Here is a 27,751-nt window from a genome sequence, read left to right as displayed (position 1 = left end):
ATTTTCATCAGGTTACCCCTTATTTGATTTAATCAATTAGTGAAATCCTATTTAAATCCGAGCTGTAGCCGAGCCATCCGTGGGTCTACAGAGTTGATTTTGGTCTTGTTGTTTAAATAAAGATCTAATTTATAATTTCTATAACATCTGAAGCCTAAATTAAGACTTGCAATAATCAGATTTAGCTCTTGCATAATGCATGTTTAATTAATAGTTAATATAATATTTCAGGGTTAAATAAAGACCTGAAATAGGCAGATATAGCTCTTGCATAATGCCTGTTTAATTGTAAATCTTTTACAGGTTTGGTTAACGGTTATGAACTATATAATAACGCATCCGTTTTAATAGGAAATGACGTCACTCTTAATTGTAGCATCATTCCTACAGACAGCGAACAACTTATTTTATGGGAGAAGGTAATTTTCTGTTTTTATTTTACTTGTTGGTTGCTACTTGTTGGTTGCTATGGATTCCAATTTTCTGAAGATATTCAAAGTTACCTATTTCTATTTCTCCTAATTTTAATAGTATGCGGTTAATCAGAGACATGTCCAGGAATTTAAGTAACGGGGATCCGGGAGCAAACAACGTCAAGTTTGGCGTGCGGTCTGGGGGATTACCAGCGAATGTGATAAAATCACAAACTCCGAGACAATACCGGTTCATTTAAGTGGATATATAAGACTAGACTGGAGTTAGGCCAAAGCGCCCCCTGGACAGGTGCCTGTTGAATTTTTGGATATGGTGGCCATTTAGGGCAGAGATCTATTCTCGAAGTATGAAGTAGATGATTTCTGTGTTCACAATGAACACACGCTTGTTGAATTTTAAGCTAGTTAAAAATTAATTAATACCCATAATATTATGGAATACTTTCATACAGGCATACAAAGCTATCATTAATTATTAATTTTGATAGATTATATTAAATTATTCTTAAGGGTTGATACTTTCGACCTTTAACATTGTTATTTTTTTTTACATTCTTTTTAATTTAGATATATCCGGAAGAACAGTATCAGTTATTAAGTTATAAAAGTAAAACAACTAATATGAGTAAATATAGTACTAATATTGATAATAATCTGTTAATAAGAGATGTACAACTACGTGATGAGGGTTTTTATCAGTGTGAAAATCAACAAGAAAAATACAACATGTCTTTATATGTATCAGGTAACTGACATATATAATTTTTTTTTTAATTTGTTCGACAACGTATAATAATATCAATCTATTTGAAACACAGATTCCATTCGTTTCGGTTTTTATAGTTCAAAATTTCATTTTCCTTGTAAAGGCTATTGAAGGTATTTAAAAAACGAAACGAAATATAGATCTGTATTTTAATTAGATTGATAATAATACTGAACAACCCTTGCTAAAATAAAACCAAGCTATTTTTGTTATCGGCTAAACTTAAAGTAGCGAAGTCTCTAACTCAATATCATCCAAAATCTTCGACATTGAAAACACGATTTATTTGTCGGTTTAAATCAACATTGATGTTGTGATCTTACCGGGAAAAGTTGGCCTTCTGATATCCAATAGTTAAGACATAATAAACATTTTACAATTGGTACACGAATCGTGTACCATAATGCGTTTCCGTGCTATTTGTAATTAGGGACTCGAAAAACGAGGCTAGGCATATTCCACAAGTCATGTCAAACGGTGACGCTTATATTCTTATCTGGAGAGCATGCCCAATGAATACTATCGGCGTAGACTGGAATAACCAGAAGCTAGAGATTGAAATTCGATTGAGAATACTGGCGTATGTCGCCGAACCTAACTATTAGAAATTACAGTAAAAAAGAAACGAATGAATGTAAATCAATTTATATACATTCATATTACATTATTGTATGCGTTGCGACCCATTTGTGTCAATTTCTAGGTCCCAAATATTAGCGACTTCGCTCCTTTAAATTGTGATTAGGTTCGGACTGGAAGAACTCGTCTGTACTATTGGAATTTACTATGAAACTATTGAAAGCGTGTTTAAAGTATAATATAAAACACCGTCTTGTCCGTCTCCGTGGTGAAAGGCAGGCTATTTATTATCTTATTGAAGTCGAGACTAAACTCGAATTGCTATTGGCTTCGGATTGGAAGTTGATATGACACTGTTGGCAAGGGGTTTAGTTTAAACATCCTATGATAAAACCTAAGTCGAGACTAAACTCGAATTGCTATTTTATTGACAGTACCAATGGAAGACTTATCTTTAACCTCAGATGTTCAACCACCATATCCCAACAACCAGCCTGTAGCTTTAATATGTCGTTCTACGCACAGTCGACCTCCAGCAGATCTTAGATGGTATAAAGGTGCTAGAAAGATTGCTTTATTTCCACCCAAAACACACAAGACAGTTACGGATAGGAACGGTAATTAGTCTTCATTAGTTTTCTTGCTAATCGATTTAAACAAACCACGGTCAGTGGTTGTACGAGCGGCTTTTGAACCTATGACGTCAGACATTGATTAATCAATCAGCGTTGACGTTTCTTTTTGTTCATAATACCCACAGTTCCGTGCAGCGCACGCCAATATCTCGCCGTAACAGACCGTTTCATTGGCTAATCCCTCACTTCAACCAGAACGCGGGTTATATAACAACTCTTCTAGATCCTAGTGTTGTAAAGACAAGTAAAACGACATTTTGAACTATAAAAAAAAAGAAACGAGATCGGATATGACGTGGCTTAATCAGATCACGGTCAGTATTTGCATTGAGTTGAAACATGCGGTATTATCGGCATTATGCAAATTTTTTTAATCTTACAAGAGAGAGAGAGAGAAATGGGGTTTAACGTCCACTCGACACAAACCAGGTCATTTCGGGACTAACACATGGTTTAATTTTATTTCAACAATTCGCTTGCGCGTAGGGGTCTTTAACAGTGGGAGGAAACCGGAGGACCCGGAGAAAACCCACGAGGTTGGACAGGCGACCCTACTCCTTGTCACGTACAACCGGGGATTCGAAACCACGCCAGTTGACTCAATGACAGACATTATGATACAGCGCGCACGTGCTAACCATTCAGCCATCCAACCCCCTAATCTTATACAAACCCCCATAGTTCTAAAATACAATGATTGAAAATCAGTCGGTGTCGGGTCATTGGGCAAGACGGTGACTCGATAACATGGAGGATCCGTATTTGATCCCTGCGTTGGCCGAGAAAGTTCATGAGACTTTCCGGCGTGGTCCGCCTCTGCAGGACAGACGGTCTGGAAAGAGACAGCGTATAGTCGGTCGGTTGGATCAGAGGAGACTGACCTTCTATCCGTATATATATATATATATGCATACACCATGTCCAACCAGACAATATACAATAAAAAAAGAACAGGAATGCAATGCCTGTTGAAGACTCGATTTTAGTGCTCTCGCTTCGGCTCGTTTTTTTTCAACAATTCATAATGTCAGGCAACCAAACTTCTTTCAATTCACTCAGATATGTTTTTTCTTCAATCTAGTCGTTTTCATTTGCATAAATACTCCCACAAAACGATATAATAGCCACTTGTTTCCAATATTTACATTACTTTCGTCCGTTTCCATTTTGTCACGGCCGCCTTGCGCTGACGTCACACAAAAAGCTAACCAACTTCTGAAGTCTTGTATACTTCCGCCTCATAATGATGAATATTCACCAATACCTGGCAGAAAATGTATATGCAAACCCCCTTCTTCGATTCTACACCCAAAAGTCAACAAAAATCACTATGCAAAAGGGGGAAAATGGAAAGGGAGAGAAAAACTAAAAATATCTTTGGCACTTGTTTCAATGGTCCACTTACCGCGGATTGATTTTGTGTGACGTCAGCGCATGGCTGGTTGGACATGGTGTATGCATATATATGCGGATAGAAGGTCAGACTCCTGTGGTTGGATGAAAAAACGAGGTCCCATGTACACATCGGCGTGCACGTAAATGATCCCTTGGCAGTTGGGATTCATTGGCCCAGTCGGATCAGAACAGTAGGACGTTAAACCCCATTTGATTTCGTTTTCTGAAAAACTCCTCAAATCTATAATTACTTGGCGGTTTTAAAGAGAACAACAACATCCACAAACAAAGCAAAGAATAATGAAATACACATTCTCAGAGATGCTAAAAATCGAAAAAGTAGTGCAGCAGGACATTTCTATGGGCCTACATTTCAGTCTTGGACGGATTGTCCTCAAATGTGGTGTGAAGCATGAGACATGAGAGGATTAACCCTACCGATATTCAAATTTTTTTGTTGCACAGGATTGTAATCACGAGAGTTGTACTTCTTTTTATACGCCCAAATTTTCATGTGTCCACCCGTCCGTCCACAATTGTTTGTGGATGCACTCTATAGGTCACAATTTTTATCCGATTTCAACAAAACTTGAAATATAGGTTTATCCCCCTAATATCTTGGTTCATTTTGATATTGGCATGTATGGGACCGTAACTTCATGGGTTATGGCCCCTGATTGTACGAAAAATCACGTTTTTAGCTTGTGGACCCTATAGAGGTCACAATTTTTATCTGATTTTGTTGAAATTTGAAATGTAAGTTTATAACCTAAAGATCTCGGTTCCTATCGATATTCGCGCATATCGGACCGTGACTTCCTGAATTATGGCCCCTGATTGTAAAAAATCACGTTTTTTAGCTTGCGGACCCTATGGAGGTCACAATTTTATTCCGATTTAAAAAACCGTTTGAATATATCACCGTTACACCTTAATGACTGAGTTCGAAATTTGTGAAAATCGGACCAAAACTGCCGGACAAAATGGCCGTCCCTCGAACGCAAATTTCTGCTCACTAATAATTCCTTCGAAGACCAAAAGTTGTTATCACTCGTCATTCAGTCAGTTATATAGAAGGATAACTCGTGTTATCCTTTTGTATTCGTCACTTCCTTTTACAGAAACCTTGATTACGCATCTATCGTAGCAATGATCTCTGTGTTAAAAGTATATTTGGAAAGTGTTTAACGAGTTCTAGCACACGTGATAATGACTGACACCAATATTGTCCTTTGGTTTAAATCATATCAATATAAATATCTATACCAAATCACCACCAGAGATCAGGGTTGTCTCTTACACTCGACCATCAGTCTGATCGATGATTCATCAAAACATACTATTATTATTTGTGTCTAATTTTACAAAAATACAAATAAATTCACATAGAATCTGGACTGTATAATATGAATAAATAAATGATTAATTAAAATCTAATATGCCTATAAATTTATAATTTGATTTTATTATCCAATAGCTAATTACATACACGATTTAATGTTAACTTTCAATTTATCCGTACAGATAATTTCATAGATGTTGTTCTAACAATATTGATAATTTTCATAGTTTAGTTGGATTGTTCAGTTGATCAAGATGATCTAATATACCACAAGTTTAGTTTGATTGTTCAGTGGATCAAGGTGGTCAAATAAACCACGAGTTTAGTTTGATTGTTCAGTTGATCAAGGTGGTCAAATATACCACAAGTTTAGTTTGATTGTTCAGGTGAAGGTTTATCTGTAAGATATATATGATCAAGGTGATCTAATAAACCACGAGTTTAGTTTGATTGTTCAGTTGATCAAGGTGGTCAAATATACCACAAGTTTAGTTTGATTGTTCAGGTGAAGGTTTATCTGTGAGATATATATGATCAAGAGGATCTAATATACCACGATAATAAGCATCAAAGGATTCTGATTCTGTAGATGAAAAATTATTTTTCCAGTCTCCAATTTTCCCTGAAATAAACATAAAAGATTATAACTTGGTTTATATAGGCTGACTACATCAATACCTTGACTAAGTTAGATAATCAGTTTGATTTCGCGATTCTTCACAAAAAGATAAATGTGTAATTAAATAATATATTCCGTTTATTTATTTTGGAATTGGCGCGGGGACTCTAACCATTGGTGTTATACATGTATATATATAAAACCCCAAGCTTCTTTTTTTTTACCACTGTCCTGTTTGGTACCCGGTTTGACTCGGTACCCCGTTTGGCTCGGGGAAACTATATTAAATTACATTTCTTTCCGTGTTAACTATTAGAATTACTAGGCTGCTAAGTTATGTGGGGAGTTGGGTGGCCGGATGATCAGCGGGTGCCATTTAATCAACTGAACCATATGTTAGTTCGGACATGACCTAGTTTGAGTCGAGTGGACGTTAAACTCTCTCTCTCTCTCTCTCTCTCTCTCTCTCTGTTTTGTCGTATTTACCTTTTCTATACATTACTTCTTTCCCACTTTTATATGTAGATATAAACCGGTGGGTAAGCGATTCCTTCTGTTGTTTCATTTTAGAAAATTCAGTTGCCATGGCAATGTCTTGACACATCTTTTCTGGACATTTAATATCCAGAAAATCAGCCATCTTTTTAATCTCATCAACTGGTCTCTGAAAGAAAGAAGAAGTCCTAATATATCAGATTATTCGTCACAGCTTTTTTTATTGTTGCGAAATGCTCGTATAGGTCCAAATTTACCGCGTAGTGAACCCTAAATGGCGTTCCCGGGCCAATTCTTACACTAATAAACTGAAATGAAATGAAATGAAATGGGGCTTAACGTCCTGCTGTTCTGCTCCTATACTGGGCTAATGAAGGTGGGTATACGCCATACAGTGTGCTATGAGGGAAATTTTGCCCGGGCAGCGGCACTATCGCCTACTCTTATATCGAATTCCAACTGCCAGGGGATCTTTTACGTGCATTCCAATATATACACGGGACCTCGGTCTTTCGTCTCATCCGAAGAACTAGACAGCTGTCCTTTCAGGCCCTCCGTCCTGCATCACTGACAAGGGGAAACCACGCCGGAAAATCTGGGCCAATGCAGGGATCGAACACCCGACTCCCAGGCTAGCGAGCCAGCATCTTACCCACTTAGCCACGTGATCCCCTACACTAATAAACACATATTTGCAAATTATTGGGGTTCCGATGGCCTAGTATGTGTATTATGGTAATGGGCCTTTTTAAAGTGTCATTTCTAAGAAAAGAATTGATACGAAACTGGCGAACACTTACCGTTTTCAAGTCTTCATACCTAACTGTATGTATGGGGTAGTTTGGATTTTCACATTTAAACTTCTTCCAATCAAGAAAATGGCTATCCCACGAGTTCAAGAAGACTATAAAATAAATTGACAAACATACAAGAACGGTTGGGTCATCGTGTAGTTATGATGGTTTTAGAATCGATGCTTACAGAGAATAATTGATGACAAACGATATGTTTGTTGCGTTATCGTGATCGACCGGGAGTGAATGTTTTACCACGATGTCAGTAGCAAATAAACCAAGCAAGATGATTGAAATTACGCCCACCAGGAGTTACGAAGCAACAGAAAAAATCAAATGACATTTGCCCGTATGCCAGCAAATAGATCTCATTACAACCAACCAACCTTGATCCCTAACAACCACAGATTTCATGTTTCTTGTTCGCGAGAGAGTACTTGGTTGTTTTTTTTTTCGTGCATACCCTCCCCGATCATCTCTTTTAGACATAATTGGTATATTGATAAAATCGGACGTGATTTATCGAAAAGACGAGAGACGCCTCAAAACGACGTGTTCTGAAACCGCTCCGCCTTGGCGATATTTCATTCTTTCCCCAATGTACAATTAATAAAAAGCGCCATATATGTTCATCCACAAAAAGATTAGAAAATAAGTTCATTGGGTCATTTCAATTTACATCACGGCATCTTGGGTGGGGGGGGCGGATGGCTGAATGGTTAGCGTGCGCGCGCTGTATCATAAAGTCTCTCATTGAGTCGACTGGCGTGGTTTCGAATCCCCGGTTGTACGTGACAAGGAGTAGGGTCGCCTGTCCAAACTCGTGGGTTTTCTCCGGGTCCTCCGGTTTCCTCCCACTGCTAAAGACCCCCTATGCGCAAGCGAATTATTGAAATAAAATTAAACTATATGTTAGTCCCGAAATGACCTAGTTTGTGTCGAATGGACGTTAAACCCCATCCCTCTCTCTCTCTCTCTCTCTCTCTCTCGCGGCAAGACATTAGTTGCAAGATAGGGCCTTTAAAATTACACTGTTAATAAAAATAGAATTTAGAGATGGAGACCAGATACCACGCTCGGCGTGCATTCGACCGTAGAAACCAGTGCATGAAGTCGACCATGTGTTTAATAATAGAGAGCATGTGTATTACTGATGAAAATTTGAAAAATGACTATGAAATTTGAACAATCTGAATGTAATTAATTACATAGATGTAAAAACTGTCTTTTTATTTTAATGGTCTTAATCCCAATGCATTTAAACATTCGAGGTTCATCATTTGATTCCAGAATAGTTATATGCTTATTAGCATCGGCGCTATATACGATAAACATACAACGCTCTCGTGATCTCAAGATCCGGACATATCACACATATCTAAAAACCAAGTTTGATATGGACAGAGCCCTGGATCAGGAGATGTTGCTCGGTGTAATCTTGGGACCCCCTTGTTAACCGACAGAGGATATGAAATTGTTGAAGTGTTCGGGTTTAATGCATTGTCAGGGAAACTTTGCTTTGACCTTCGAGAAAGATACGGCTCCCGGGACACTTATACATACATTATGCAAGAGCTAAATCTGTCTATTGCAGGTCTTTCTTTAGGCCTGAAATGTTATCTAAATTATTAATTAGACATTAATTAACTTATCCAGACCATAATCAACTCTAGATGGCATCGCTAGCCTGCGTTCTTAAGTCGATTGTGAGCCGATTTACTGCATAACTTTCCTTCTCGATTAAACGATTAAATAGATAATCGAGACTTTAGTAATGATGACCGAGGCTAGGCAGAAATTCCATTCGCTTAGTTTTCGGTTCATAGTGGATCAATTGGAATAAAATTTTCAACAAATTGCCTTTACGTTATCTAGTGATTAACTATGTGAGAACTGTAAGACTAAGCACAAGATGCAGTCGACGAAAGTTGCTCGAAGCAAAGATCCAGTGAGTGGAAGAGTTTTGATCGGGGTGACATGAAAACACAAAACACCCACAATTGCTCCATTACCTATACAGCCGGTCCATGATATAAAAATAGCGGTATGTACTTACCATCACCTCTTTTGAATAAGGAAATGAAGTCGCTAAAGGAACCTTCATACTCTAATTCTTTTATTTCTCGCAGGAAGTTAAAATCAGAAACGCATACATCTTTTGGATTTCTTATCAATAGAATTATTTTACATTTCAAATCTGTCAGATTACGTGGTAATTCGGCAGGGTAGCGATGTGTACACAGAGTTCTTGGTGATGGCATCTGATCCACCATTGCTGGGCTCAGTGCTTCCATATGAGTTGATTCCATGGTACTGGGCATTAGCTCAGTTTGTCCACTGCGTAGCATAGACACAATTTCATACACCCAATGATGTCCTGTGCACAAAAAAAAGGCATAAATTAATGTCAAAAATGAAAATGACGATAACATGCCACTGGTTGAAGACAAAGTTAATCAGAAACTTGAAAGAAACTTCGGCTTTTTGCTTTAATTATTCAAAAGAAGATACTTCACCTGACTTGAGATACTCCATTATAAATACGTCATCAACTCTTGCTTTTACGTCACACATACCACACCATTTGCCAGCCAAATCTTTACTGAGCAATCTGTCACCAATCTTCATTAGCTTCATTACATTACCGCCTCCATCTATAGTTTCAAACGGCTTAGCTTCCATTGTGGTATTATATAACCCTTCTTGGGGAACAAATGTGGAAATTTCTGCTTAAAAAAGAAGGCAGGAGATTTACAATGTCACGTGGTTAGGTAACCCGGGTTACGACTAGCATCAATAGTGGAGTAAACCAGAGGACCCGGAGAAAACCCACGAGGTTGGATAGGCTAACCTACACCTTGTCATGTACAACCGGGGAATCGAAACCACGCCAGTTGACTCAACGACAGACCTTATGATACAACGCGCACGCGCTAACTATGCAGGAGTTTTTTTGAATGAGGTGGAGAAAACGATTCGCAGCCTGTCATTGAGTCAACTGGCGTGGTTTTGAATCCCCGGTTGTACGTGACAAGGTGTAGGGTCGCCTGTCAAACCTCGTGGGTTTTCTCCTTGTCCTCCGGTTTCCTCCCACTGCTAAAGACCCCTACGCGCAAACGATTTATTGAAATAAAATTAAACCATATGTTAGTCCCGAAATGACCTAATTTGTGTCGAGTGGACGTTAAACCCTCCCTCTCTCTCTCTCTCTCTCTCTCCCATTGACATCACTAATGGGATTGAGGCCTAGATGAGTAAAAATAGGCCCAGTAATATCTTCAACTATGAACACACTCTAAAAGCCTCATACCCCCCCCCCCCCCGTCACCCAAATAGATGCAGGAGTTTTTTTATGAGGTGGAGAAAACGATTCGCAGCCGTTATTGACCTTATCGCATATAGGCTTGCATCCGTTTGACACCACTAATGGGAATGGGGCCTAGATGAGTAAAAATAGGCCCAGTAATATCTTCAACTATGAACACACTCTAAAAGCCTCATACCCCCCCCCCCCCCACGTCTCTTATTTAGTTTTACAAATAATTCCAGAATCAATAAAATGGTATCAATGATGTTTGATGCAACTGGAAAATAATATGTCAAAAATTGATTAAACATGAGAAATATTATTACATATTGAATCCGTATCAGTGATAACGTACATTTACTCAAAATGTTCCTTCCAATGGATCATCATTTAACATGAAACAAGGAAAGCAGCGATCGAAGAAAAAGATTTAAAAACACACACATTTCAATATGACAGTAGTGATTCGGTCATGCATTTACATTCGAGAGTGTCATGCTTTCTTTGAAAGTAATGATTGTGCCAAATTTGAACAAAGTCAGTTTACATTCGCGGCCTATAGGTAGAGTGTTGACAGATCAAACGTAAAAAAACCCAAAGAAAAAACCAGACCTATAAAAATATATTTCTAAAACTCTTTTAATTTTGAAATAATATTGTTTTCGCGTGTGCTAAGTGTTTCAGCGAATACATGTAGTTACAGAAAGGGTCTTGTAGATTAAGACTATAGCGCATGTGCAGTTTCAAACTTCCGACACGACAAGTCGACAAGTCGATGATACGACAAAACCAAACTGTCGTATCATCGACTTGTCGTCTCGGAAGTTTAAAACTGCACATGCGTCATAGTCTTCATCTACAAGACCCTTTCTACAACTATTCGCTAAAACACTTATCACACGTGAAAACAATATAATTTCAAAATTAAAAAAGGTTTAGAAAATATATTTTCATAGATCTGTTTTTTTTAAGGTGTTATCTGTCAACCCTCTGGTATAACTACAGACTGCGGAACTAGATGTTCAAATTTGGCATAATCATTACTTTCAAAGACAGTGTGCTATGAGGGAATATTGCCCGGGAAGCGGCGCTACGGCCCGCTCTTATATCGAAATCCAACTGCCAAGGGATCTTTTACGTGCACGCCAATGTGTCCACGGGACCTCGGTGTTTCGTCCCATCCGAACGACTAGACAGTTGTCATTGTCAGGCCCTCCGTCCTGCATCACTGACAAGGGGGAATTTTGTCGGCCAATGCAGGGATCGAACCAATCTGTGAAAAAAGTCGTCTAATATCTCTGTAAAAGATGACTGTTTTCAACACATGCAATCACGTCACGCGGTGTCAATCATTGGACCAATGGCGCGTGCATTGTTTATATAAGACGTAACTGCTTCGGGTAGAATGATGCCTTTTACTCATTTTAATACCCATTTACGCTACATAGGAAATATTTTTTACCTACAAATACTTCAAATGTCTTTATTTATTTTTCTAATACATAAAAAAATTTTTTTTAGAATTAAATTTGTCGGAGGAATAATGTTAATATTGGGGACTCATTAAGTCGCATCGATGTCATTCTTATCAGAGGCCTAGCGAATATTCACTTCTGATCAGTGTGGGATCGAACACCCGACCTCCAGGCTAGCTAGCCAGCGTCTTGCCCACGTAGCCACGCGATCCTCTGAAAGGATGATACTCTCGGGTGTAAATACATGACCGAACCAGTACTGTCATATTGAAGACGGGCATACGCCATACTATGAGCGAAATTTTGCCAGGACAGCGCACTATGGCCTACCATTATATCGAATTCCAACTACCAAGGGATATTTTACGTGCCAGGCCCTCTGTCCAGCACAACTGACAAGACCTCGTCGTAAAATCTGGATGAACTTTCTCGTCCAATGAAGGGATAGAACACCCAGCTTTCGGGTTACCGAACCAACGTCTTACCTGCCTAGACACTGCGACTCCCCCGCAAAATATCAAGCACCAAAAACAATGGATCGAGGCCTAGATGATTACACACTATGAAAGCCTCATACGCCCCCCCCCCCCCACGTCTCTTATTTTGTTTTACAAATAATTTCAGAATCAATAAAATGATATCAATGATGTTTGATACGACTGAAAAATAACATGTATAGCATTGATTAAACAACATAGGTAGTAATGAGAAATATTACATATTGAATCCGTCTTAGTGATAGCGTAGATTTACTCAATACGTTCTTTCCAATAGATCATCATTTAACTTGAAACAAGAGAAACAGTCGATCGAAGAAAACAGATTTTTTAAAAAAAAAAAACAGGTTTCAATGTGACAGTAGTGCTTCGGTCATGCATTTACCTCCGAGAGTGCCATCCTTTCTTTGAAAGTAATGATTGTGCCAAATTTGAACAAATTCCATCTAGATTCGCGGCCTGTAGGTAGAGTGTTGACAGATCAAATGTAAAAAAAACAAAAAAAACAAAAACCCAGACCTATAAAAATATATTTTCTTAAACTCTTTTAACTTTGAAATTATATTGTTTTCACATGTGCTAAGTGTTTTAGCGAATATTTATAGAAGGGTCTTGTAGATAAAGACTATAGCGCATGTGCAGTTTTAAACTTCCGAGACGACAAGTCGACAAGTCGATGATACGACAGTTTGGTTTTGTCGTATCATCGACTTGTCGACTTGTCGTGGCGATAAGTCGATGATACGACAGCACGACAAAATAAGGTCGATGATACGACAAAATCAGACGATCTTACGACAGTTTGTTCTGTCGTAAGATCGCCCGATTTTATCGTAAGATCGATGATACGACAAAATCACACGATCTTACGACAAAATCACGCGATCTTACGACAGAACAAACTGTCGTAAGATCGCGTGATTTTGTCGTGTCATCGACCCGATTTTGTCGTGCCGTCGTATCATCGACTTATCGCCACGACAAGTCGATGATACGACGGCACGACAAAAAGCGAAACTGTCGTATCATCGACTTGTCGACTTGTCGTCTCGGAAGTTTAAAACTGCACAGTGCACATGCGCTATAGTCTTAATCTACAAGACCCTTTCTATAACTATTCACTAAAACACTTAGCACATGTGAAAATAATATAATTTCAAAATTAAAATAGTTTTAGAAAATATATTTTTATAGGTCTGGGTTTTTTTTTACGTTTTATCTGTCAACACTTTACCTACAGGCCGCGAATCTAGATGGACTTTGTTCAAATCTGGCACAATCATTACTTTCAAAGAAAGGATGACACCCACAGATGTAAATGCATGACCGAACCACTACTATCATATTGAAACTTGTTTTTTAAAATCTTTTTTTCTTCGATCGGCTGCTTCCCTTGTTTTCAAGTTAAATGGTGATCCATTGGAAGGAACATTTTGAGTAAATGTATCATTGATACGGATTCAAAATGTAATATTTACTACCCTAAATGTATCATTGATACGGATTCAAAATGTAATATTTACTACCCTATGTTGTTTAATCAATTTTAGACACATTAATTTCCAGTCGTGTCAAACATCATTGATAGGGACCTACCATTTTATTGATTCCGAAATTATTTGTTAAACAAAATAAGAGGGGGGGGGGGTGCGTAGGGGACTTTCGGAGTGTGTTCATAGCTGAAGGCAATACTGGGCCTATTTTTAATCATCTAGGCCCCGATCCCATTAGTGATGCCAAACGGATGAATATGCGATAAGGTCAATAACAGCTGCAAATCGCTTTCTTCACCTCATAAAAAACCTCCCCTGCACTTATTGGGATGGCGTGCTACACCAATGCGGTGATTTTATGTGGTCTGATTTGAGGTTTTATATAATCCCCTTCCCACTCTAATAAAATAAATTGGAAATCTTCTGAAATCGCTTCTAAACTATCGCTTCAGTAATCTATAAGTATTGGTGGGTGTCGTACACGAGGCAATGCATACTTGTTCGATACCTACCGACACCACTTCTTATTCAAGGAATTAACATAGCTGACTCACTTTTGTCCTGCTATTATGATTCTAGATTTTTTGAATGTAATACCAAATATAATTCAATTTTGGGCGCAAAATGTTTCATTTTTTTTTAGAAAACGAATCAACGTTTTCCTATTATCTCTTTTGACGAGTCTTATTTATATGTATCTATGTAATGAGTACAGCTGTATTTTTGTGACTTGTAGAAAGAGACTAGGACAATAAGTCGACATCTCGACGTTACGATAAAAATAACACGATGATACGACAGAGTTAAGTGTCGTATGATTGCGTCAATACTGTCGTGATGTCGTGTTGTCGCGCTATGAAAAGGGCGAGATTTAACATGGCCACTATCAGCCACCATAATATTTATGTATGTTTCAGGTTTTGGTAATTCTGAGAGTATTTATAAATGTTTCAGGTTTTGGTAATTCTGAGAGTATTTATAAATGTTTCAGGTTTTGGTAATTCTGAGAGTATTTTATCAGTATTTATAAACAGGGATGAGAAAGATATACCGTATAGATGTGTGGCTGATTTACCAGGTCAAATGTCAGTTCAAACAGCATTTCTATTTCCTTTTATCATATGTAAGTACTAGTAGATATTTTACTATATGTATTATCATTGGAACTCTTTGTTAACAGGACGTCATTCTTTTGATTTCTTTCAATTTATTCTATTTGGTCTCAATTTCTAATGAGTTTTACCAAAAAATATAAACCTACTATTTAGGTTAGTGCTTACCTATATTCCTGAAGCAATGGTCCAAGAAATCCCCCTCTGGCCATTGCTCGATTGACTTCTGATACATGAGCTTTTGGGGAAATGTGTCTATTCTTCCCGTTCAATCAAACCTTTCCCAATTACAACAATATGACAGCCCTTCGTTTAATCTGGGGTCTTCTCTAAAACTTAAGGTATTAAAAACGGTGAAAGTATTGTTCGTCTCCAAAAGGTATTGTTTACATTGTATCCGTATTCATAGCCTCGTTTGGCACGCAATTAGTTTTTCTGCAATATTCTGCTATGTACTGGTTAACTGGGCATAATAAAATCGTGAGTCATACCTAACGTTATGTAAACATATTTGCTCCAATTTGGAACTCTGTTTATAGCGTAGAGATATTGTTACGCAGTAAGCTATTGGTTGTTAATCGGACTATGGAACATAAATTTGCTTTCTTTACAGCAGTGTTAAGTGAGATTAGCTCTCACCAAACGAAACACTGCGAGGAGTATGGTGTTTACCGAGATGAACGGAAGTTTATACAAAGGCATCGCTTCGATGTCCTGATGGGGTGGGATGATAATTACCCAATACCACCCCAATATGTGGTGATATTGGGGTGGCATTGGGTGATATTGGGTAGTATTGGGTAAATCGTCCCGCCGCCCTATAAATATAGTTCATTTTTATACAAAGGCACTTCATAATTTTGCAAAACACTAGTTGAAAAAATAGATACTTATTTCGTGTCAATTGCTATTTTAATTAAGCAGTGATTATACCTACAGTTATAATATATGATCTTGTTTTGTTTTTGTTTTTTTCAGCAATATCTTCCAAATGTTTATTGGATGTGTGGCTGTTTTTACTGACCATAACTATCATGTTGTTACACCAATAGAAAATATACCGGCTAGTCAGTCGAGTAAAAATGATCGAAATTTTAAAACATATTTTAAAAAATAAAAGTGGTCTTCGTTTTATTATGGAGAAGGTCCAAATTTCACTGCCTAGCTTTTGATACACGGGGGTTCGCAAAGCTATAAATTCTGAACTCAGAAACGTAAAGAAAGTCATTCGAGCAAAAATTAACGAAAATATAAAAGATATATTAAAAGAAAAAAACAATTGTTGTGTTCGTTTAATTATGATAGAAGACCCATTCTTTTTTACTGACTAGTCTTTGATACATACATGGGGGGGGGGGGGTGTTCAAAACTACACCAAGGTGTACAGAACATGCATGCTTATGCCGGTTAATGCTAAATGATATGGCCAGCTCAATTGTTCGTCATAGGTCCCGATATGTAAACAGGGCTAGCGCTAACCCCAACCCCCTAACCCATGAGCTAACCCCAATGCTTATCCTAACCCCAACCTTCAATCTCGCCAACAAACACGTGCTATAACCTGATTTACATCTCAACGACCTTGACAAAAATTGAGCTGACCTTAACAAATAGATTTAGCCTTCATATGCCCCCACTGACAAGCTTCATCTCAGATTGAGCTTTGTTTGATGAGAGTGCTTAGTTGAAAGAGGGGCTGTCAGGCAACGAAACATCCACCCACAACAGCTAAATCGCCGAGGTCGTCGACAAAGGTTGCCGCACGCATATAGTGCGTTAACAAGGTCAACAAAGTAAAATAAGGGCCATAACTCAAGAAATTATCTACGGTAATTATTGAAATCCTGGACCTTATAATACAACATCTTTGTTTGACTGATCTAAATAATACATATAAATTTCATACAGATCGGAAGATAAGATTTTTCAGATAGATCATTCAAAATGGTCAATAAAGTGAGAGAGAGAGAGAGGGAGAGAGAGAGAGAGAGGTGGGGTTTAATGTCCACTCGACACAAACTAGGTCATTTCGGGACTATAACACACGGTTCAATTTTATTTCAATAATTCGCTTGCGCGTAGGGCTCTTAAGCTTGGGAGCAAACCGAAGGAGGGGAGAAAACCCACGAGGTTGGACAAGCGACCCTACTCCTTGTCACGTACAGCCGAGGAATCGAAACCCATGCAGTTGACTCAAGGACAGACCGTATGATACAGCGCGTACGTGCTAACCATTGGCCCCCCACAAGTACTCTAGATGTCATTAAGGGAAATAAGTTTCTTAATTTTATTAATTTAAATTATGCATGTACACACAGAACAGACGATAGGGGCGATAACTCTAGAAGTAAATAATAGTTCAATGTGGGCGTATAAAAACCGAGCACCAGTAAAAGAACCCTTAAGACAAAAATAAGAGTAGACACACTTCCCTTCACAGCACACTTTAGGGCGGGGCGCGGCGCTCCCGCGCTGTCTTGTAAGAGAAAGCCGTAGTGCCGCTGTCCGGGCAAAATACCCCTCATAGCACCGTATGGCGTATGCCCGACTTCATTAGCCCAGTCGGGACAGAAGAGGAGGACGTTAACCCCCATTTCATATCATTTTCTGAAAACTCCGCAAGTCTAACATTAGTTGACAGTTTTGAAGAGAACAATAAAATCCAAAAACAAAGCAAAGAACAATGAAATACACATTCTCAGAGATGCTAAAAATCGAAAATATACTTCACGAAAAGATCTGTCGAATTCAAGAAATCTTTTATCAGTAGTACAGCAGGTCATTTGAATGCGTCCACATTTCAGTCTTGGACGAATTGTCCTCAAATGTGGTGTGAAGCATTGAAGACATGATAGGATTAACCCTATCGATATTCAATTTTTTTTTTGCACAGCACTGTGGTCATGGGAGTTATGCCTCTTTTCCGAAACCTTGTGAACGCAATAGAGGCTATGGATTTAACGGATCCTTTTCAAAACTGGAAGGAAGCATTAGGGTCATGAGAGGGCAAACTCTAATCAACATTCCGCGACTTTGCCGAAAACCTTGCGAACACACTAGAGGGTGTAGTTTCTAGTGGTTCTCTTTAAAATTCCAGTCATAAGAGGACGAATCGTATCGACAAACCGGACGAGACTCGGCAGATCCACTCTAAGTTATGGCGCATTAAGATAAGATCGAGCGCTTTGAGCACGATTTGTGGATCTAGTGCTTTACACATGGACATTTATTACTATATAGAAGCTCTCCTAATGCGCCATTGAGCCCGGTAGAAATGGAAATGCGCCACTTTAGAATTGGACCTTAAAATAACTTTACAATGACCAGTATTTTTACAAGATATTTAATGGTGTTATTTATTTATTGTGTATGTGGTGTAGTATTTAATGATAGAGAATATACAATTAATGAATATTCCCATATAATGTATGTTAAATATGCAAATTAAAAATTCAAATTAACTTTAAATTTAATTTAAATCAAATCAATATATATATCTATACCAAACACTACCAAGAGATCAGGACTGTCTCGGCCATCTGTCTGATCGATGGTTTATCAAAACATAATATTATTTGTATCTAATTTTACAAATATACAATTAAAATCACATAGGATCTGGGCTGTATAATATGTCTATCTATATATATATTTGTGACTGTCGTTTGTCTGTCTGTCTGTCTGTTCGGGGTTGGCGGCTACACTAGGTCTGCCCCGAGTCTGGAATTTGGGGTCTTGGGGTAGCTCGGACCGGGGAGTAACATAGGCCAAGTGGCGTTAGTCTACCACTTCCGGTTTCGGAGTTATGACCCCCGAGCGAAGCCGGTCTGTTCGGGGTTGGCGGCTACACTAGGTCTGCCCCGAGTCTGAAATTCGGGGTATAGGGGGTAGCTCGGACCGGGGAGTAACAAAGGCTAGGTGGCGTTAGTATACCACTTCCGGTTTCGGAGTTATGACCCCCGAGCGAAGTCTGTCTGTTCGGGGTTGGCGGCTACATCTGCCCCGAGTCTGAAATTTGGGGTATAGTGGAAGCTCGGACCGGGGAGTAACATAGGCCAGGTGGCGTTAGTCTACCACTTCCGGTTTCGGAGTTATGACCCCCGAGCGAAGCCGGTCTGTTCGGGGTTGGCGGCTACACTAGGTCTGCCCCGAGTCTGAAATTTGGGGTATAGGGGTAGCTCGGACCGGGGAGTAACATAGGCCAGGTGGCGTTAGTCTACCACTTCCGGTTTCGGAGTTATGACCCCCGAGCGAAGTCTGTTCGGGGTTGGCGGCTACACTAGGTCTGCCCCGAGTCAGAAATTCGGGATATAGGCGTAGCTCGGACCGGGGAGTAACATAGGCCAGGTGGCGTTAGTCTACAACTTCCGGTTTCGGAGTTATGACCCCCGAGCGAAGCCGGTCTGTTCGGGGTTGGCGGCTACACTAGGTCTGCCCCGAGTCTGAAATTTGGGGTATAGGGGTAGCTCGGACCGGGGAGTAACATAGGCCAGGTGGCGTTAGTCTACCACTTCCGGTTTCGGAGTTATGACCCCCGAGCGAAGCCGGGTATCCTGCTAGTAAATTTATAATTTTATTTTATTATCCAATATTACATACACGATTTAATGTCAATTTTTCATTTACCAGTACAGAAAATTTCACAGATGCTGTTCTGATAATATCAATAATTTTCATAGTTTAGTTTGATTGTTCAGTTGATAAAGAGGGTTTAATATACCACGAGTTTAGTTTGATTGATCAGTTGATCAAGGTGATCTAATATACCACAAGTTTAGTTTGATTGTTCAGGTGAAGGTTTATCTGTGAGATATATATGATCAAGAGGATCTAATATACCACGATAATAAGCATCAAAGGATTCTGATTCTGCAGATGAAAAATTATTTTTCCAGTCTCCTATTTGTCCTGAAATAAACATAGAAAATTGTAAGCTGTTGTTCTTGTCGTCCGCCTTTCGAAGAAATGAAATTAGGTTTAACGTTTTATTTTTCCGGCGAGCCACGGTGGCTATCCTTGTGGTCGCGGGTTCGATCCCGGTGTTGGCCGAGAAAGTTCTTCGGGATTTTCCGGCATGGTTTCCTTTCCTTGTCAGTGGTGCAGGACGACGGAGGGTCTGACAAAGACAGCTGCCCAGTCGTTCAGGTGGGCCGGAAAACCGGGGTCCCGCGTACACATTGACGTGCACGTAAAAGATCCCTTTATAGTTGGAATTCGATATAAGAGTACGCCGTAGACCACTGTATTGCGTATGCCCATCTTCATTAGTCCAATTCGGAGCAGAACAGTAGGACGTTAAACCATCGTATTTCATTTCATTTCCTACTTTTCTGTACTGACGCCTTTCGAAGAAAGCAGCGAACTATTTAAATAGCCTCGTCCATCCGTCCTTATCTATGTCTGTCGTTTTGTGACACAATAACTCTTCTTCTAATTGAGCGAGAACTAAATGTTCACACTTGGTGGAGCTGTTTATAAGGCGAATGTCTAACTGAATTCGACGATGGACATTTTCTGGTTAGGCGAAGCGAATACAAGCCATTTGATTTGTCACTGCTTTCGGACACGATAACCTTGATTCTCATTAAGCGAGAGTAGTGAAACTTGGTGTACAGTTAGTTCATTACAACAATGCCTTGACTAAGTTCGATAAAGAACAATTTTTGCTCAGGTTAAGCAGTGTGATAATGAATTTCATTGGTTGAGACTTTGTAACACAATAACTTGGTGTAGATGTTCATTCCGTGAATGTCTTGACGGAGTTCAATGATTATAATGTCTGCCAAGGCTAAGCGGAGATAAGTTTTTTGTTTGGTTGATGCTTTGAGGAACGATACCCCTGATTCTAATTGAAGGAAAGTGGTTTATATAGGTTGACAATATATCAATACCATGACTAAGTTAGATAATCAATTTAATTAAATAATATGTGCGGTTTATTTATTTTGGAATTGACGCGGGGTACTCCAGTCTGTGTGCTGTTGGTGTCAATAGATAGCGGTCGATCTATTAGAATTCGTTTTTTTTTAAAATCTTCTGAGACCATTGGTTATATATATAAAACCCTAAGCTTCTTTGTTTACCATTGTCACGATTTGACTTGGTAACCGGTTTGACTAGGTACCCGGTTTGTTAGATTTGTTTTCGCTTTAGAGAGAGAAAGAGAGAGAGAGAGAGAGTTTAACGTCCACTCGACACAGACTAGGTCATTTTTGGACTATTGATTTTATTTCAATAATTCCCTTGCGTGTAGGGGTCTTTAGCAGTGGGGGGAAACCGGGGAATCGAAACTCCGCCAGTTGACTCAATGATACAGCGCGCACGTGCTTACCATTCGGCCATCCAAACCCCCTTCACTATTAGAACTACTAAGCTGCTAAGTTCTATATTGCGTAGGCCTTTTATTATATACTATTCAAAAAAAGTAGGGGATATTTGATTTTGGGAGCATAATACTAAAATATGCAAATGACTACGAAAAAAGTCACTATAGAACCTAACAGAAGAAACATTTCCAGTTACATGTGACGCCCAAACGCACCAATAGCTACCGCATGGAATGCAGGTGATGCTTGGGATCATCATGGGGGTCCAACCCAAGATTTGCACGACTCTGACTTTGAATGTTACAGTCATTGTGGCATTGAATTCCAGGGTGGAAACATCAGTTTAATTGTTTTAGTGACCAGAAAACAAATTTTGATATGCGTCGGCTTACCCAAAATGAAAGGTTACGTGCCCTTGGCATGCTACAGATCGGCACAACACAGGCGGTTGTGGCGCGGACGATGAATGTTTCTCAGTCTGTCATAAGCAGGCTATGGTCCAGATACCGTGATACACAATCTGTACAGGACAGACCACGCTCAGGTCGACCAAGGGCGACAACCTAAGCCCAGGATCGATTTATCCGTACCTTGGCCTTGAGAAATCGTGTCATCACAGCAAATCAGATCAGCGCTCGTCTTCAAACAGACACTGGTGTGAAAGTGAGTGGCCAGACGATTCGGAATCGACTGCATAGGGGTCACCTTCGCGCCCGACGTCCTCGCGTGATCCCTTGTTTGAGAGATCATCACATTCAGGCAAGACGTCGTTGGTGTAGGGATCGTCAACACTGGGATAATCGACGCTGGAGCAATGTGATGTTTTCAGATGAGTCAAGGTTCACTGTTGATTTTTTGGACAGACGTAGGAGGTTGTGGCGTCGTCGAAACGAGCGCTTCCAAGACGTTAACGTCATCAGACATGATCGATTTGGGGGTGGTTCTGTTATGGTGTGGGGAGGCATCACTGTTGCTGGAAGAACGGCTTTACATGTTGTTGCAGGGCGTGTTACAGGCCAGTACTACCGGGACAACATCTTGGCAGTCCATGTTGTGCCGTTCGCACGACGTCATGGCCGCCAATTCATCTTCCAGGATGACAACGCAAGATGTCACAGGGCCAGGATCGTTACAGGTTACCTCCAACAACAGAACATCACCACATTACCATGGCCAGCACTGAGTCCCGACCTCTCCCCCATCGAGCATGTCTGGGACATGCTTGGACAGAGGTTACGTCAACGTCAACAACGTCCTGCCAATGTCCAAGAACTTGCTGCTGCGTTGCAACAGGAATGGGACAATCTGGACCAAAATGACCTTAGACGTCTCATTAGGAGTATGCCACGTCGGATCAATGCTTGTTTGGCAAACAGAGGAGGATTTACCCGTTACTGACTTGGTTGTGATGCTGTGGTAACTTTGCTGTTTGACCCCGGGTATCATTTTACCCTTATAATGGTCAGTCTGTGCCTTACTTAGTCTAACGATCATTTGGAATAAATCGATGAATGTGAACTTCATTTCATTTTGTCATTTGTTTCTTCGTCAGTTTCATTAGGTGACTTTAATAACACTTAAAAATCAAATATCCCCTACTTTTTTTGAATAGTATATTTTCATTTTGAACTACAATAGTGGGGCGGTTAAGCAAAAAATCGTGCACTTTGGGTTAAAAGCATGAAACTTGGCACATATATGGCATCAACCCTACTGATTATTTTGGGATGTGGATCCACCTCAGCAGCTCCCCCTGGTGGTCGTTACGGCCATCTTTTCCAAAATGGCCGCCTATTCATTGATATACATATAACAAGGGGTGTCACAATAAGACATTTTTTTAACAAATCATTTCAGGCCAGCAATTTCCAAATGCAAAATTGCTAGCTGAACACGATTTTTGAAAAAAGATTTATCTATGACGTCATTTTCGTTTGGGGTTTGCCTGATTTCAAAAATGGCCGCCAAAATTTGAAGAAAAATGAATTTCCAGATAGGATGGGTGATTATCACGCAATGTATGCCTTGTAATATATCAAATATAAGGTTTTTGTTGTAATTGAACTGAAAAATAATCTCTAAAACTAGTTTCCCCTAATCCAAGATGGCGGAAATTCAAAATGGCGGCCAAAATATACCCAAAATGGCGGATTGATCAGATTAAAGTCATTTCACTGTTTGATTTGGTTTGTAATATATAATTTAAAGGGTTTACATTGTCACTGAACTTTACATTGTTACACTTGCTATTATAAACCAATCCAATAGAAAGATTGATGATTGCCCCTTTTTTCTGAAACAATCATCTACAATTATCAAATTCACTGACACTGAAAACTTAATAAAGGACATATTACAAGGCATATCATACAGAAAATTCACGATTATCCTAAAATTTGATCATTATTGGAAAATTCTGGCCGCCATTTTGAATTTCCGCCATCTTAGATTTTGGAAACTCTTTTTTTAGATTGATTTTAAGTTCAATGACTTTGAAAACTCTTTATATTACATATTACAAACCAAATCAAAGAGTGAAATGACTTTTATCTGACAAATCGGCCATTTTAGATAAATGTTGGTTGCCATTTTGAATTTCCGCCATCTTGGATTTTGGAAACTATTTTTTTATTTAGATTAATTTTAAGTTCAGTGACAATGTAACCCTTTAAATTATATATTACAAACCAAATCAAACAGTGAAATGACTTTAATCTGATCAATCCGCCATTTTGGGTATATTTTGGCCGCCATTTTGAATTTCCGCCATCTTGGATTCGGGGAAACTAGTTTTAGAGATTATTTTTCAGTTCAATTACAACAAATACCTTATATTTGATATATTACAAGGCATACATTGCGTGATAATCACCCATCCTATCTGGAAATTCATTTTTCTTCAAATTTTGGCGGCCATTTTTGAAATCAGGCAAACCCCAAACGAAAATGACGTCATAGATAAATCTTTTTTCAAAAATCGTGTTCAGCTAGCAATTTTGCATTTGGAAATTGCTGGCCTGAAATGATTTGTTAAAAAAATGTCTTATTGTGACACCCCTTGTTATATGTATATCAATGAATAGGCGGCCATTTTGGAAAAGATGGCCGTAACGACCACCAGGGGGAGCTGCTGAGGTGGATCCACATCCCAAAATAATCAGTAGGGTTGATGCCATCTGTGTGCCAAGTTTCATGCTTTTAACCCAAAATGTACGATTCTACCAAAAATTCTTCCTTAACCGCCCCACTATAAACAGTACTGTGCCAAGCTAAACCGCGACACAGTGAATTAAATATCTGTTTTGTCGTATTTACCTTTTCTATAAATTACTTCTTTTTCACTTTTATATATAGATATCAATCGGTGGGTAAGCGATTCCTTCTGTTGTTTCATTTTAGAAAAGTCGGTTGCCATGGCAATGTCTTGACACATCTTTTCTGAACATTCAATATCCAGAAAGTCAGCCATCTTTTTAATCTCCTCAACTGGTCTCTGAAAGAAAGAGGAATCCATAATATGTCAGGACACACCAAAACGATTATTAACACAGATGATCTACTTGCGAGAGAGAGAGAGAGAGAGAGATTGGGTTATGGTTCAATTATATTTCAATAATTCGCTTGTACGTAGGGGTCGTTAGCAGTGGGGATAAACGAGGTTGGACAGGGGACCCTACTCCTTGTCACGTACACACGTGAAACGAAACCACGCCAGTTGACTCGCCGAATGATAAAACGCGTACGCGCTAACCATTCGGTCATCCAACACCCCTATAAATAGATAGGCCACGGTTATAATAAGTTGTATTAGAAAGTAACGTAATTCCATAGAAATCGACAGAGATTCAAAGATTCTAATTGGGTATTGCACATCTATTCAGCGCTGATAAATAGAAATCATAACCTATCCCCCACTCCCTCCCCGCCCCCCGAAAGTCAAACGCACTAACCACTAGCCACCCTAGACCCACCACCCCTACCCCCCACGCCACGCCACCCGTTATGGTAGTATATACTGCAGTATAGAGATATACTAAGCAACAAAAGAAACGCCAGGTTAGTATGTTACTCTGAATAGACGCATTGCATAAAACTTGCCAAATGTTTTATTGAATATTTGTGACCACATCTCCAACTTTACCTGAGCAATAAGGCTCCTTCCCAAAAAGAGAACCCAGAAAATGTTCTAAAAAACGCAACCTGACTTCTGAGTTGCTAATGTGTTCTCCATGATTTTCATGTAACTTATGCTGCACGTGCTGTTAACCGGGGCCAGCCCTTTAAAATGCACCCCCTTAACTGGTTGAATCATTCACACTACAACGTCAGCAGCATGCCACGACTCACGACAGCTCAGAGGAACCAGGCGCTTGGAAGACTCGACGCTGGCCACCATGCCCAAGCCGTTGCCAATCACTTCCAGGTCAAAGTTCGTACCATCTACAGGCTTCAGCAACGCTTTCGGGCGACCAACAGCAGCGGCCAACAGCACAGATGATCGATCCCGAACTGGTAGACCAAGGGTTACCACAAGGCGACAAGACCGCCATGTTGTGCGATAGCACGCCCAGAACCCCTTCACACAGGCATATGAGACAGCACGTCAGACAGTGGGAACACACGGAAGACTCATCAGTACCGATACAGTGCGCCGACGTCTCACCAGAGAGAACATCCATTGTCGTAGACCTTACCGTGGACCGATCCTCACCCCTCGCCATCGACGTGAGCGTCTACAGTTTGCCCAACAACACCAGAACTGACAGCACAGGCAAATGAGAGTCGGTATTGCGTATCAACTGCAGATGGCAGGACCAGAATATGGCGTTGACGTGGCCAGCGTTATTCTGACCAATGTGTCATGGAACGAGACTCATGGGGAGGTTCAAGCATAATGGTTTGGGGTAGGATCGGCTTGAGCCAGAGAGTGGGTCCTTTGGTGTTCCAAAATCTTGGTCCAGGGAGAAGAGGCGGCATCACAGCAGTGAACTACATCGATCAACTTTTCAGACCCCAGACATTTCGCACGTCATCGAAACAACCTTTTCCAGCATGACAACGCCCGTGCCCACAACGCCAGAGTTATTCGGGACTTTCTACAGCAGAACGGTGTCAACGTTATGCACTGACCAGCCCTTAGTCCGGACTTAAACCCGATTGAACATCTTTGTGATGAAATTCAGAGGAGACTTAAATAACGTCGTACCGAGACCAAACACAGCCGATGGATTGTGCCAGGCATTTCTGAGAGTGTGGTTCCAGGTGTCAATGGCGTTTATCTGTTATTGACACTCGCGGTGGACACACCAGATACTGATGTATAGACTGTGTACATACACTAAACCTCCCCGTAATGTCTTGGAATTGTGATGAATTAATCACTGATGTGTCAACATACTGTTCACAAAGAATTGCTTTGATCCATTCTTTATTGATTAATGTACATCCTCACAATCACACCCTCATATTTATTACTTTATTTAGATAAACACATATTTATGATTATAGTTTATATTAGATGCTTAATTTAGTAAAATGATAATGATCTTATTTATATCAAAACAATAAATAGATGATAGATAATTATAAATATGTGTATATATTGTATATAGCTGTATTTAGTGTATGTTAAATGTTTGTTCTGCCCTCATATATTATATAATATTATATTATATTATTCCCCGGGAGAAGGTTCATAATTTTTATAAATTGTCCTAATCCCTTAGTAAGTTATTTGCAATAAAATATGTTTAAACCAGTAAGTCGTTTTCTAGAATGATTTGACTAAAGTGCCTCTCTGGTTTTGAAATCGTGCTGACACTTTTTTTTATTTTATTTTTTTGCTGTTTAGTATATTTCATTAACTAAAACGAGCGCTCATATTTCTGCTCCCCTAACTTTGTTTGCAATCATTAACGTAAATAATGAGGGGCGGAGGGGTTCTGTCGGCGTAGTCAATCGAAATATGGTTCCTACGACCTGTTTCAGGTCCACTTCTTACACTAATTAGCACATATTTGTACACTGATATTCACATATTTGCAAATTATTGAGGTTCCGAAGACTATGTACGTGTATTTTGGTAATGGACCTTTTTAAAAAATGTGTTTTCTAAGAAAAGAATTGATACGAAATTGGCGAACACTTACCGTTTTCAAGTCTTCATACCTAACTGTATGTATGGGGTAGTTTAGATTTTCACATTTAAACTTTTTCCAATGAAGAAAATGAGTATCCCACGAGTTAAAGAGGACTGTAAAATAAGACAAACATACAAAAAAGGCTGGGTTGTCAATCACTTGGGTCATCATTTATTTATGTGCAGGTGATGATGGTTGTTCTAATCGATGCTTAAATGGAATAATTGATGACAAAGCATATGTTTGTAGTCGTAACCGGTCGCCGTGTTAACCGACAAGGTGGATGAAACGCTGGTCGTAGACTTCAATCATCCCCTGGAGAGTCTAAATGACAGATGATAT

General features: G+C 39.4%; 3 long non-coding RNA genes across 3 annotated transcripts; 1 reads left to right on the top strand and 2 right to left on the bottom strand.

Moving 5' to 3' along the window:
* Positions 1–310: 310 nt before the first annotated feature.
* On the top strand, positions 311–16,193 carry LOC126819455 (uncharacterized). Its single transcript, XR_007679629.1, has 5 exons — positions 311–419; positions 1,002–1,179; positions 2,214–2,396; positions 14,823–14,954; positions 15,922–16,193. It is a non-coding gene; the product is annotated as an uncharacterized LOC126819455 (long non-coding RNA).
* LOC126819461 (uncharacterized) lies at positions 7,066–9,692 on the bottom strand. Its single transcript, XR_007679635.2, has 3 exons — positions 9,576–9,692; positions 9,116–9,436; positions 7,066–7,169 (listed from the first exon to the last, which is right to left on the bottom strand). It is a non-coding gene; the product is annotated as an uncharacterized LOC126819461 (long non-coding RNA).
* Positions 16,194–19,640: 3,447 nt separating the features above from the next.
* Positions 19,641–27,500, bottom strand: LOC126819462 (uncharacterized). The gene is made up of 3 exons (XR_007679636.2): positions 27,419–27,500; positions 24,585–24,762; positions 19,641–19,851 (listed from the first exon to the last, which is right to left on the bottom strand). It is a non-coding gene; the product is annotated as an uncharacterized LOC126819462 (long non-coding RNA).
* Between the last annotated feature and the right edge of the window lie 251 nt (positions 27,501–27,751).

The sequence above is a fragment of the Patella vulgata genome, chromosome 4 (genome assembly GCF_932274485.2).
Source record: "Patella vulgata chromosome 4, xgPatVulg1.2, whole genome shotgun sequence".
Classification (NCBI taxonomy): Eukaryota; Metazoa; Mollusca; class Gastropoda; family Patellidae; genus Patella; species Patella vulgata.
Note: the sequence above shows the minus strand (reverse complement) of the source record. Positions and strands in the feature narration are given on the sequence as shown.